The sequence below is a fragment of the Camelina sativa genome, chromosome 2, assembly GCF_030686135.1.
Source record: "Camelina sativa cultivar CO46 ecotype springtype chromosome 2, ASM3068613v1".
In the NCBI taxonomy this organism is placed as follows: domain Eukaryota; kingdom Viridiplantae; phylum Streptophyta; class Magnoliopsida; order Brassicales; family Brassicaceae; genus Camelina; species Camelina sativa.
Genome location: NC_141881.1, coordinates 4,427,616 through 4,441,593, shown reverse-complemented (window position 1 = coordinate 4,441,593; position 13,978 = coordinate 4,427,616). Strand labels below are relative to the sequence as shown.

General features: G+C 36.7%; 2 pseudogenes; both read left to right on the top strand.

The window, feature by feature from the left end:
* Nucleotides 1-802: 802 nt before the first annotated feature.
* Nucleotides 803-1,470, top strand: LOC104717437 (putative lipid-binding protein AIR1 pseudogene; annotated as a pseudogene).
* Nucleotides 1,471-12,162: 10,692 nt separating this feature from the next.
* On the top strand, nucleotides 12,163-12,818 carry LOC104717428 (putative lipid-binding protein AIR1 pseudogene; annotated as a pseudogene).
* Nucleotides 12,819-13,978: the final 1,160 nt, after the last annotated feature.

Sequence of the window (13,978 nt, the reverse complement as noted above, 5' to 3'; positions counted from 1 at the left end):
ATTGACTTCAACCACCAAATTTCTTTTATGGATACGTAAATTCTTACCACCAATTAGTTTCACTAACCTCCACATTGCTTCTGATTCTAAACAAGTCATCGAAATCTTAAATTCGGAGAATCCACTAAAGGAACTCCATGAAATTCATTATGATATCCCCACTCTATCTTCTTTTTTTTTCAGAAAATTTGTTTCTCCTTTATCCCTCGTAACTTCAATAGGGAAGCTGATGGGATTGCTAAGCTGTCTCTTATAAACATTGTACCAAACCCGTTTAATTCAGTTATGAAAGATGTTTTTTTTTGAATGAATGTAAAATTTTATTCAACAAAAAAACCTTTTTACAATAAATGTATCATTAAATCAATATTTTCTGAAAGAAGAAACTAGAGTGTTAGCCCCTTGAACCGAACCAAATCTGTAAGCCATCTTGAAGTTTAAGTGGGTTGAGAAGCTGAACAGAGGATATCTTATTGCGCATCAAAAGATCAAGGAACTTAATTGATTGTTTGATCTGGCGCATCTTGAAGTTTATGGAAGATGCATTTGAACAAAAAAAAAGGATATATAAATTCTTACCACCAACTAAGTTGTTAACTGTAACTAGAACCATATACTCTTGGAGATTACCAGCTATTTTGTACAATGATGACAATTAAGTGCTATATAATAATGAAATCATATCTGTTAAACTATTAGTCAACTAATATTAAAGACAAATTATCAATTATACTTTCAAATTTCTCTCCTTATGAAAACCCTATAAATACCCACTTAATACTTAGCATTTCTCTCCACCAATCTCAAACAAACTTAAACTCACTACTACTTCTTGAGCTTTTTCAACACCAACAAACAAATGGCTCCAAGAACATACCTTGCACTCTTCATTTCCCTCAACCTCCTCTTTTTCACTTACACCACTGCGACCACCCCAAGCACAGGGTCTTGCCCTCGGGATTCTCTACAGCTCGGTGTTTGCGCCAATGTGCTCAAGCTAGTGGACTTAACATTGGGAAACCCACCTGTAAAGCCATGCTGCTCTCTCATCCAAGGCTTGGCTGACCTTGAGGCTGCAGTCTGCCTCTGCACTTTGCTCAAGGTTAACATTCTTGAAATCAACATTAACCTTCCCATTGATCTCAGCGTACTACTCAATATTTGCGGTAGAAAAGCTCCAACGAACTTCCATTGCGCCTAAGTTGAATACTTATAAGCATACGTATAAAATGAATGAATACAGTTTATGAATTCTGAACCTATTATCTTATCTTCTTGTTTTATTTTAAGGTGATTTTTTTTTTGTATTTGACTTGGATTGTTTAAAATGAACGTAATTTCTCATGCAATAATGGATAAGGTGTAATCGGCAAGTTTGTACTCCTTTGCTTTATTCTTCCTCCATCTCTTCTTTGTTACTGTGCCTTTAGAATTTGATTAATAAATTCACTTCTTACACTGTTCGCTTGATATTGTGTTCCAAACGCTTTACTTCAATCTAAACTACCCTAGGGGCTAGGCACATGGTCGGTACATACTTATCCTATTAATATTGACCAATAAACTCTCAATATCTTCACCCGTCTCGCATATTTTATTAACGCTATGGAAGATGGCTCTTAGAAACTCTCTCACCATTTTCCTTGCCTTCAACATCCTCTTCGTTTCCCTAACGGAAGCTGCCCCCTCCCGTTGTCCACCATCTTCTTCTTACAAACCACAGCCAACACCAGGCGCTCCTGCCATCGAGACATGCCCAAAAGATGCTTTAAAGCTTGCTTTTTGCGTTAACGCGCAAAACTAGTTAAATGTGAGATTAGGTGCTCCTCCGGTCAAGCCCTGCTGCATCCTCGTTGAGGGTTGGCTAAACTAGAGCTGGGGTTTGTCTTTGAACAGCGCTTAAAGCTCATTGACGGTTTTGTTGACATTTGGATTGATTAATTCTGCATAAAAAATCCATGCATGGTTTTACAGTGTTTATTGGAACTAGCAAGTCTAAAACTTGGTATCTTTGATTTAATAAAAGTGAGGCCTCACAATAAGATCGGCGGAACCCAATATTTGGTTAAACCTCAAACGAACAAGAGTTATATGAGTTATATGAGTCACATATTTGCACATACCAAATATATCGGGTCAACTTTCAGAAAGAAAATTATACAGCAAAAGTTCAACTTCGTTTTCATATATTTTATGCAAATTATTAGCGATCTGTATGTAGAGTCCTACAGAACTATGTTCTTTTATACCTTTCGTTATTAAATTAAAAAATATTTACTACACTTTTTGATGGAACCCGGGACGACGGCCAGTATGAGTACAAGACTGCACATGGAACCGTGGACACTGCCGCGACCGAACCGAGACGGCCATCGACCCAAGCACCGAATTTAACACCCGGAGCTACAACAAGGAGCCGTACAGCAGCTAGGACCGCAAGAAAGAAGTGTCTCATCTTTATCCAAGCATTTGTCCAAGAACAAGAAGCGTTCGGCCACGGACCCGTTCAGCCCGCCGGACAGCCAACCGAGGTTCTTCTCTCGATCTTCACCATTACACAAGGGTGAAGACCTCCAAGTCGTTAGGGTAATAATACTCTTTTTCTTACTTTGGGTTTGTCCCAATGGGTTTACCAAATGAGGTTTTAACGAGGCTATGATCCCTAATGCATGGCCATGGCCGTGGACCACTTTTGGCCACGTGGCCATCCTATCCTTCGTTTATTTTCGCTTATGACTGTTGTCTTTTAAAACTATTTCATGGATGCTGCGTTTTGTTTTGATCCACATGTTTAGGGTTTAGAGTTCTCTTGTAAAGGCCAGCCTATTTAAAGGGCCTAGACTCCATCATGTAAATGTTAGACTGGTAATAAAAATCAAAGTGTTCTTTATCTCTCGTTTTCAGCGATTGAAACAAAACACTAGAAGTTTCACGAACCGGATTCGTAATCTTCTAGTCCAGTTGTATCACAAGGAAGGCCATCCCTCGTGTGTTGCTACCTCGTTCCCCCTCTACCTTCATCTGTTCAAGAGACTAGCGAGTTGAGTATCTCTTCGTGAACCTCTATCCATTCGTTTCTATCGTCCCTTTGGTGTTGTTCGTGTCCGAATCTCATTTCCTGTTCGTTTCCTTCCGTTCCGCAGCCTAGCCGAGCCGTTTGTTCTTTCCCTACCGCTGGTTCAAGTTCCGTCCGTACCTTCGTGGTTCACGTGGCCCGGGGTCATATTACTTTTACTCATTTTTATTAACCTAAGAATTCATATGGAAACACATATTAATCTCCTATAATCATATGGTGAGATAAGAATTATTATATATGTTCATGAAGAAATAACTTTTCCCTTGTAAATATTATTATGTTCATCAAGAAAAATTATTATCACAAGCCTTCGACAGGCTTGCAATAATATAGTAATCATCATGCCAAATCATTTTCTTTACTATAAAATTGATCAATTGATTGGTTAATTATATTGTTTTTATTAATTTAATCCAAGTAGTATATATTGTTGATGAAAGCAAATTTAACTATTAAAAAATCTTAGCAAAAGAAAAAGATAAATTATGTTTCCATCTGAAGTTTTCGGTTAATAAAATAGTAAATAAGAAAAATGTACTAAATATTATACAACATCTTACAAAAAGGATTAAAAACATATTTCTGTACGTTGACAATAAAAAAAAACATATTTCTGTACAGGTAATATCTTCACCAATCTCAAGCATAAACAACAGTACAACACACATATATATATATATACATATATATATATATATATACATATATATATATATATATATTCTTTCAAGGGTAAGAAAGATGGCTCTTAATTAGAAAATCTCTCACTATTTTCCTTGCCTTGAACATCGTCTTCTTTGCCTAAACCGAAGCCGCCCCCTCCGGTTGTCCACCATGGTCTACAAACCGAAGCAAACCCCCAACTGATTCTGCGATAGGGACATACGTGCCCAAAAGATGCTTTGAAACTCGGTGTTTGTTTTAAGGCGCTTAATATCAGAAACCTATTCTGCAGTACGGTACTTTAACGTGAACACCCACTTACAGCCTAAAGCTTTCTTGCCTTTAGGTAATGTCTCAACAGTAAACGTACCGTTCTCCTCCAAAGCTTCAATCTCACCACGTACCGCCTCACGCCAGTGTTCATTCTCAAATGCTTCGGCATACGATTTGGGAATAATACCATCAGTAATAGCAGCAAGGAACGCTCGATGATGGTCCGAAAATTAAGAACAATCGACATAATCAGCAAGGGGATACCATGCAGAGTCCACAAAACACTATCTGACCCAACATGGGTAGTGTTGGTCACGTAATCATGCAAGCGAGTACTGGCAAACTTCTGTCTACACCCCTTACCCATCGGAGGATCAGTAGCAACGGGAGGGGTGTCTTCATCCGTGGATGATAAAAATGATGAATCGGGGCTATGCGTATCATCACTGGTCTGTAAAACAGAGTCGGACGTCTCAAGAACAGGGGTTGCAGTCGGGATCGTGGGTGTAGGAGCAGGGGAATCAGGAACCACGACAAGTGGTACTAACGGTGAATCTGATGAGGACACATTCGGCGTATCAAGTGCAAAACAATCATCGTCCAACGTGATAGGAGTATCAACAGAAACCGAAGGAGAAGAAGAAGGCTCGAACTGATGAGTAGAGAAAGGAAACCAATGTAGTGTGCACCAAGGTCCGGCTAGGGGACAACATAGACTTCGCACCACCTTTGGAGGAGCTGTACAATCCGGAGGAGGAGTCCGAGGCAGAAGAGAGAGAGAGCCGACTGGGCAAAGACAGGGAGACAACTCGGTCGATTACGATTTCGAGGAGTATGTTTGCTCTCAGAAGCAACCAGTTGGGGTGAAGGAAGCTCACAAGAGGATCAGATGGCTAAAGAGGATGAACAAGTTCCTAGCTAGAAAAGTGAAAGACCTTACCGGCTCAGTGAAGATGATGGGAGGTCAGATAAAGGAGCTGCAAGACAAAGAAAGCTGTGCCTCAGCCCCCACTCCGGCATATGCACCTACATGGATGGGGAGAAGCGGACCAATAGGAGGAATCCGAGGACTGACACCTCCATAGCCTTACAGAGCATCGTCTTACGAGCCCCAACCAAAGGAGGATGTCACAAGACCCGACAGATCGCGGAGAAGCCACTCAGATGCCTATCCGACGCCTGAACCGATGGGGTACACGATGCTTTATCCGATGCACCAATCGAGCACACATTCGGGTGAGTACACGGGTCAATTCTCACCAACCTATCATAAGCCGTATCCGATGCCATATTCGATGCACCCTGCGAGTGGCTTTACGGGTGATCACTCCGGACCTCTCCCGCCATACCCGTCATACTATCTGATGCCCTTCCCGATGAGCTACGCGATGCCGTACCCGATCAACCCTTCAGATGCTGGTCTGAGCAAGTCGTCCGTGCATATCACCGAGCTCTCTGATGAGCAAATCCCGGCACCTGCTGAAGCCGGTGATGACCCTGCCTACACGTTGGCGAGTATGGAGGCTGCTACAACCTCCTTCTTTACCAACCCATAAGGTACCACATTCATCCAACCTTTGTAAATAACATTGCATTTAGTTTTATTTCATTTTGTGTGATTCTTGGATTCTTTTTCAGACTTTTATTTACATGGGGATTGTGTAATTTAAGTTTGGGGGAGAGTCCTAGAATGTATATAACATTGTGTTTTATTTTATTATTTCAAATTTTTGCATGCTAGTTTTATTCATTTGATTATGCATCTATGTGCATTGAAAAAACCCAAAAAAAAAAATATTTTGAAAATTTTTTTAAAAATATATAAAAAAGAGTGTTCATGTAGTTGCATTTACATATTAGGATTGAGTCTAGTTTGCTTCATATCGGATTGTTGCATATGCATTTTAGGGGACAATGATTAAAACTACCTTGTTGAAAGTCAAACCTTAGGATTGAAGCTATAGCTCTTAATCACAGTTCATTGTTGCTAGATCAATCTTTGGAAAAAATGAAAAATCTTTGTTTATAACCTTGTGTCTTTTGAATGCTTCCTCCACTTGCTTGAACATTGAATCATCTATATATTATTGAACTTAACCTGAACTTAAATTGTCTTGCTTGTGGAATTTGAATACTTGCTCATGGTAACTCTAAACTCGGGTTAGCACTCCATTTTTACCAATATTTTCGTTTAACCCGATTTGTTTTTCCTACCCATGAACCCAAACCTTTGTTTCAAACTTCGTTGTGAATTGTTGAGTGAGACCTTTTCATTGTGCTATAGGTTGTGAAACATTGAGAGTATTGAGAATGACAAAGAACTGGCTCTTGATTTGGCTAAGTTAGAATCATTTGGACTAGCTAATAGAATAGGTTTTGAAAAATAGGTGGTTAGCATGTTTATTTGGGGTTGGGTTGAGAAATAAAAAAAGAAGTCCCTAAGGTTCAGTTCAATTAGCTTTGAGTCAAGTAAAAAAAAAGAGAAAAAGACCTTGCTATAGTCTCCTAGAAAAAGGGAAAAAATATATAGGAGTATTATTAGGAGTTTAGCAAAGAAAAAAAAAGAAAAAAAAAGAGGTAGATGTTTAAAGTTTAGACCTTAAGGATTACAAAAAAAGAAAAAAAGAGTTAAAATCAAAGTTGTGGGTAGTTTTGTTCTAGGGATTTGATTTAAAAAGAGATGAATGATAAAAGAGTAGATTATCAAGAGTTAAGCTTTGTATGCCCAAATTGTACTCAATCTTAGATAGTTTTCACAACTGTCTAGCATTCCTCATTTTGAGAGAAAACCACCCAAAGAATTTGTTTGAAACACTCTTACCAAAAAGCCTTACCCTTGAAACCGATTAAGCTTGATTCACCTTCCATTTGCAAGAATTTGCCAAACACTTAAATGAATGTGAAAGAGATGTTCTTTAGAATTGCAAGTCTTTACTATTAGTTGGAGGTTGAACTAGATCGATGCATGGTAATAAGCATAGAAAAATACTTGTAAGTATGTTGATTGATCTTAGCACCATTAAACTATCTTTAAGGACTATAGCTTGAATCCTTCGCTTAGCATAAAAAGGTTATGAGTCTCCGTTTCTAAACCTCATCCTCCTACTTCCTTGCTAGAGGACTAGCAAGATTTAAGTTTGGGGGTCTGATAACTCTCTAATTTACATGTTTTTAGCAACCTTTTTTGTCCATATTTTGCATTGTTTATAAACCCTTACCTTAGCATTTTAGATCATTAACTGTAGGATTTCGCATTTAGGCCATTTAGGGTGTTGCATTATTGCATTTGCATACTTTGGATGAAAACAGGTGCTTTAGAGCCTAAAATAGGGAGAAACAAGGACAAATCCGAGCATGTACCCGAAGGAGCTATAAAGCTAGAAGAACAGTCCGAACCCCAACACGATCGAGGAGGATCCGAGAGAAAGAAGAACAACCCGAAGACCTACCCGAGGAGTAACCCGACCTCATCCTCATGCAAACCATCGAGTAGACCCTCGGGCAGGACTGGGAAGCTAGGTCAAAGGGGTTTCCATATATAAACCCCCCTCTTCTTCGGTTCTTCCTCTCGCCCTAGCACGCCGCAGACCCTCAAACCAGAGAGCGAGAGCTTCTGAGAGAGATCTAGAGTGACTCAGACATTTTTTCCACTTTTGTTAGGATTTATTTTGACATCTTTTCGTTATTCTTTTAGATTTCCACTCTATACTCTTCTCTTCTACTTTATATTTTAATATAATGCAATTTTCATTTATATATTCTTTCATGTTTTCTGCAATGAATTCCGAGTAGTGAAGTAAAGTTTCTCGGGATGGGATCGATGATTTTGTGTTCCTGATCGGTTAGGATGTCTTAGATTGATTGTTTATATTTTATAGATTCCCTTCTAGATTGGTGTTCTTAATGCTATCAATAAATCGAGAGGGTGAGATTAGATCTAAGGTGTTTTACCACCGAGAGGTGTAGATGAAATGCTTGAATCAATCGATGCTAGAGATTTACCTACTTAGCCTAAGAGATTAGATGAGTAAGGGGTTTCTTGACTATAATGAATCGGTTCATATTGCCTGCTTGGTCATGTTTCTCCAACGAGAGTTGGGTAGGGGAGTGATCAAGGTTGATTGTTTCTATCACGAGAGTGTTTTAACAAGGTTTTAGAGATTCATTGTCTAGGGAATATTTGCTTGAGGCATGTAAGACATCTGTATCGGTCAGGAACACTTAGGAGTCGATTACCCCATCCTTAGAAGCTTTCGTATTTTAACTGTTTGCATTTTCATTCCTTACTCGATCCATTACCCGAACAGGTACACGATCACCTGCTTCGAGTAACCCTTCGAGCTGTTCATACGCATCTTGCTTACTCGATCACTCCATCCGATCATGTACTCGAATGCTTGCATCGAGTGCTTAGGTCGTGTGGTTCCTTGTTTATATTGTTTTCTTTTATTATTTTAGGATTGATAGACAAAACCCCTATTATTGCTTGGCTTGACTTGCTTGCTTTCAATTGCATCCTATCTGCTAGCATAACAACCATTTGGATTGATAACACTTTGTACTACAACTGCATAGGGAATTGATACCATGGGTTAAAAGCCTGTTATCAGCGCTTCCTTGTGTTGGCAGTGGATTAGGGCAAGTAACTTTTACTGGAACCTTGGGGTTGATTATGGGGAGGTAGAAAGTTATCTTGGGGGGTATAGCAATTTCTTGAGGTTGTTCTTTGATAAGAGTTTGGTAGGTTTTGAGTACCTTGTATAACCGGAGCCTTGTTTGTGGCTTGCAAACCCAGACACTGGGACTTGTCATGAGTCAGCCTGAGGCAGTGGGAGCAATGGTTTTTGAGGTTTTTGTATTCTAGGCAGATTAGGGCTTCACTTCCATCCGCAAACTCGATGATTGTTTCTTTAGTAATGGGTTCCAAGCCGTTAATTAGGATTTTGAGTTTAACTGAGGAGGAAGTTATGTCCCAGTCTAGGATCTCTCCTAGGGCTTCGCCTATAGAATGGACCATCTCTTTTTTCTAGTAGTGCTTGGGTAAGCCCTGGATCTCAAGCGAGAAGGGAAGCTGGGAGGGGAAAGAGGAGGATATTTAGGTTCCCATCGTTGAATGATTACCATCCAATGGTCGAAGTGGTAAGGTATATTAGCTAGGAATTGGTGAATATCTTCCTCTAAGTCAAATTTGAATTGGAAGACTCCTTGTCCTAAGTCAGCATCTGTTGCTTTGCCTCACAGGTTCCACCGGTTGAGGAGGAAAGGAAAAAGGGCCCACATACGCTGTCCAGTAGGGTTAGAGAGTCTCCCTATAAGGGTGAGGGAATTTTCCTGTATCAGATCTGTTGTGTCTATTTCCGGAGCTCTGATTCTCTTAAGAGGGGATGGGGAAAATCCTCTTGCGGGGCCTTTACCTTTAAGGTGGTAAAGGTTTGACATGGTTACAAGGATTAAAGAGAAATACAAAAACAGTCTTGGTTGCAGGAAAGTGGTAGCGGGAGGGAGGAACTTAAACAAGGGGCTATAACGGGGGTTTAAACTATCTTGGTGGGAACGGAAGATGGATTAAATACAAAGGTAGGAATCACTGGTACCGTTTTGGTAGACAGAAGTTAATGCTTGATGCAGTTCTGGTTGGAAAACGAAACTGGATCTGGGTTGCAATCCTGAAGAACAGCCCTCATGTTCGTGAAGACCCAGTGGATAAAGCTTTGTGAAGCTTCTATTGGTGGGAGGAGTGGTTGAGATCCGGTTAATAGCCCGCCTCATGCTTCCTCGGGGAAGGTGCCTGAGAGTGTTTTTTATCTACGTGGTTTGAAACTTGCTTAATATAGCATTTTTTACAAATATGCAACCAATTTTCGTTCTTCGATTAAGATCGGCAGACTACAAACCCATGAGCCGGTTAAAATGAACCAGAGTAAATTAATAAAAGTAAAATAATTTTAAAATATAAATGTTTTATACGTGAACTATATATATAACTGTCGTGAGTTTGGATTACGATAGTTATATTTACATATTAGGGGAGAACCCATGCTGTATTAAGGGACTATATATTTTATTAGTAATTTTTTGTATCAATCAAATTGTATTTAATAGTATAGATACATATACAAATATATTAAATAAACATACAGCTTCATCAGCAAGAATCAATTCGATTGATTCACCGACTTTAATTAGTAGAATTCATTTTCCAACTATGAAGAATTTTAACTTGAATACACTATGATTTTTTGTATGGCTTGGGATCTTTTAAAGGAGTGAAAAAAGGGAAGAACCATCATTTTATTATATTGATATAGAAATGTAGTCGTAATTTGAGATATTTCAATGGTTAAGAACTATTGTATTTATAGTGAGATTAGATATATTTAGATATATATATATTTAGAAGTTAATATTTGATATGTCAAATCTCTGAAAAATAATCTTGTTTCTTGTTTTGTTATAACTAAAATATAAATATTTCATGTATAAGATAATCTCATAAGATTGTTTTAGATTTGCAATTAATGAAATCTTGGCAACCAAGCAATTTTGTAAGATTCGAAAATCAAAATATATGGTTTAAATTAAAATCATTGAAAAAATCAGTGGCCAAGATTTAATTTCATTTAGATAATAACCGGTAAATATTTGAAGAGAAAATCAGGCCAACTAATCGGATATTAAATGACCCGCGCTTATCCATCTTAATTTGAAAAGTTAGAGAATTTTATTTTAATGATATACTAATGTATAAATAATTATTGAATACTAACTTTTTATTTAAAAACTACCGAAACAAAGTCATGATCCAAAAGTTGGTCAATGTGTAATTCTGTTTTAATAGTATAGATATTATTAAGTCTCATCTGAACGGTTTTTTTTTAATTTTAAATTTTCTTTCGTTTATTTCAAACTATCTGACTCGATTAATTTGTTAAGGATTCAAAAAGAATAATTACTAGCTCTTAATTAAAACATTACGTAACTTGATTTATATAATAACTTTTGATTTTTGTATCAGCATATTTAATCATTTTATTTCTTTGATTTTGGTATACGATTTTCTCTTTCGTTTTTATATTCAGACCCGATGAGAACTAAAGACTAATTTTCTTTCTTCTCTAATTTATGACTCAATGGAATTAAATAACACCAATACTCTATTGTTTTTTTGGTAACATGGAAAACACTAAGCATGTTTGTTCCAAAAAAAAAAAAAACAAGGAAAACACTAACCATCAGAATTTATTTGGTATACTATTGGTTATGTCATATGTGAATCAAATCTTTGCAGTTTGCACACATCCCACATATATCGGGTCAACTTATAAAAAGAAAAATATACAGCAAGTTCAGCTTCGTTTCACTTGATTATTATTTTTGATAATTGATTTTGTGCCATTACTATCTGTTTACAGAAATATATTCTTTTATTCCTTTTGTAAGAAATACATAATATTTACTACACCTTATACTAACCTGTCGAAGATATTCTCGATCTCTCCAAGAGTCTATCTGTCTAAACAAGCTACTCATTGAAAAATAGCCTGACCGAGTTAAAAAAAAAAGGTTCTTCAAACAAGATGATAGATATTACGCTTCAGAATAATTACAAGGGTACGTGATATGTTATACATGAGGGAAATTTTGAAAATATCTCTTTTCCAGTGTCACTTTTTTAAAATGTCTTCTCTCAAAAAATATTTATAAAAAATGCCAGTAAAAATATAATTTTTATCGAATTATGTTTGTAATCTTATACACAAATTACTTTTATAAATGCACCAAAAAAAATGTATTACTCAAAAATTCTCCAATTTTTATGGCATTCTCACAATTGATCAGTATAATATTGATTATATTTTTAATAGTCGTGAAGGCCAGTTCATATGTTGAAATAATTTGTAACTCTGGGAGTTGTCTTCAACCACAACATTTTTGTTATGGATAAATAATTTCTTACCATAAAATAATAAGATCCAGATACTCTTAGAGATTACGGGCTAATTAGTACAATGAAAAATTAGATGTTCTTTAATAATCAAATCATATCTATAAAAAATTAGTCAACTAATCCCCTATTAAAGACAAATTATCAATTAAACCTTCAAATTTCTGTCCTAATGAAAACACTATAAATACCCACTAAACACTTAACATTTCTCTTCACCAATCTCAAACAAACGTAAACTCACTACTTCATCTTCAACTTTTTTAACCCCACAATCAAATGGCTCCAAGAACCTACCTTGCTCTCTTCCTTTCTCTCAACCTCCTCTTCTTCACATACACCTCTGCGGCTTGTCCTAGAGATTCCCTACAGCTCGGTGTTTGTGCCAATGTTCTCAAGCTAGTGGATTTAACATTGGGAAACCCACCTGTAACGCCATGCTGCTCTCTCATCCAAGGCGTGGCTGACCTTGAGGCTGCAGCCTGCCTTTGCACTTTGGTCAAGGCTAACGTACTTGGAATCAACCTTAACCTTCCCATCGATCTCACCGTACTCCTCAATGTTTGCAGTAGAACAGCTCCAACGAACTTCCAGTGCGTGTAAGTTCAATACTTATAGCATACCTATAAAATGAATGAATCATACATTTCGATGTATTGTGGAACAATTGTCATATCTTCTTATTTTGTTTTAAGATGAATTTTTTTTTTGGGTATTTTTCTTGGATTGTTTAAAACGAACGTACGTTCTCATAAAATAAAGTTTGTACTTCTTTGCTTCATTGATCCTCCATCTCTTCATTGTAACTTTGTCTTTAATTCGAATTTGATTAATAAAAGTATCAATCGATTTTGTTGACGTTGTCTATATGTCTATCTTAACAAACCAAGGTGACATTATAATACTATATCACTACAAAACATGTGTTTATTAGTATTCGTTGTAACCATTAAGACATTTTACATCTGACAATTGCTGACAAAAACGAAAATTATCCAAAGACAACATATTTCTGCAAAATTGGATAAACCGAACATATTTCTGTGTTGTTATCGGCAAGTACGTACTCCTTTGCTTTATCGTTCGTCCATCTCAGACAAAAATATTATTTTATTTACCTGAAACTTGTTATTTACATAGAGACAAAATTGATTATTATAGAAAACAAACAGCAGTCACTACAAGACAATGATTTGTGTCTCTTCGTACATTTGACTGGGATGAAACCACACAAACCTAAACGTCACGACCGAAACATTGCAATGCAACTCAGAAACTCAATTACCGACCATGACATTGCGTTCCAAATGCTTTACTTCAGATCGCCTTATGTGCTAGGACTAATACATGGTCAGTAGACACTTATCCTATTAATATTGATCCAATACCTTAAAATCAGGTCTTACACACAAAATTTCATTAGAAGATACATATGATAAATTAGATTTTTTCTCTTTTTTTGTCATATTCAATATCTCATTTCTTCTAAAACTAGGACCACAAATAAATCTTTCTTGTTATGACACATGATCATGAGTATATTGGTATTTCTATTTGCTTTTGTCTTATACTTTCTCTCACAAATTCTCTATCTCATAAAAGCTAAAAAATACAAATTCTTCAAATTTCTAACAAAAATTGCTTACTTTTCTATTTATTTTTCAAAAAATGTCTAATACACTAATGGACTCGTGTAATCTATTTAATTGGTCATGATAATAAAGTAATGCTTTTGTTTCAGTATTACTAACTATATTTGTATGTTTGATTCGTTTTGATCAAAATGATGTAGAGTAAATAACTTCTTAATCTGGTCCGTGAGTATTGGATTTCTACATGCACACGAAGCAGGATTGCTAATTCTGCATCATAGTGAAAAGAGGTTATAATCCTTATTTAGAATGGGCAACATACTATGAACTTTGAAACTTGCTTAATATAGCTTTTTTTTTTTACAAATATGCAACCAATTTCCGTTCTTTGATTAAGATCGGCGAACTATAAACCCATGAGCCGGT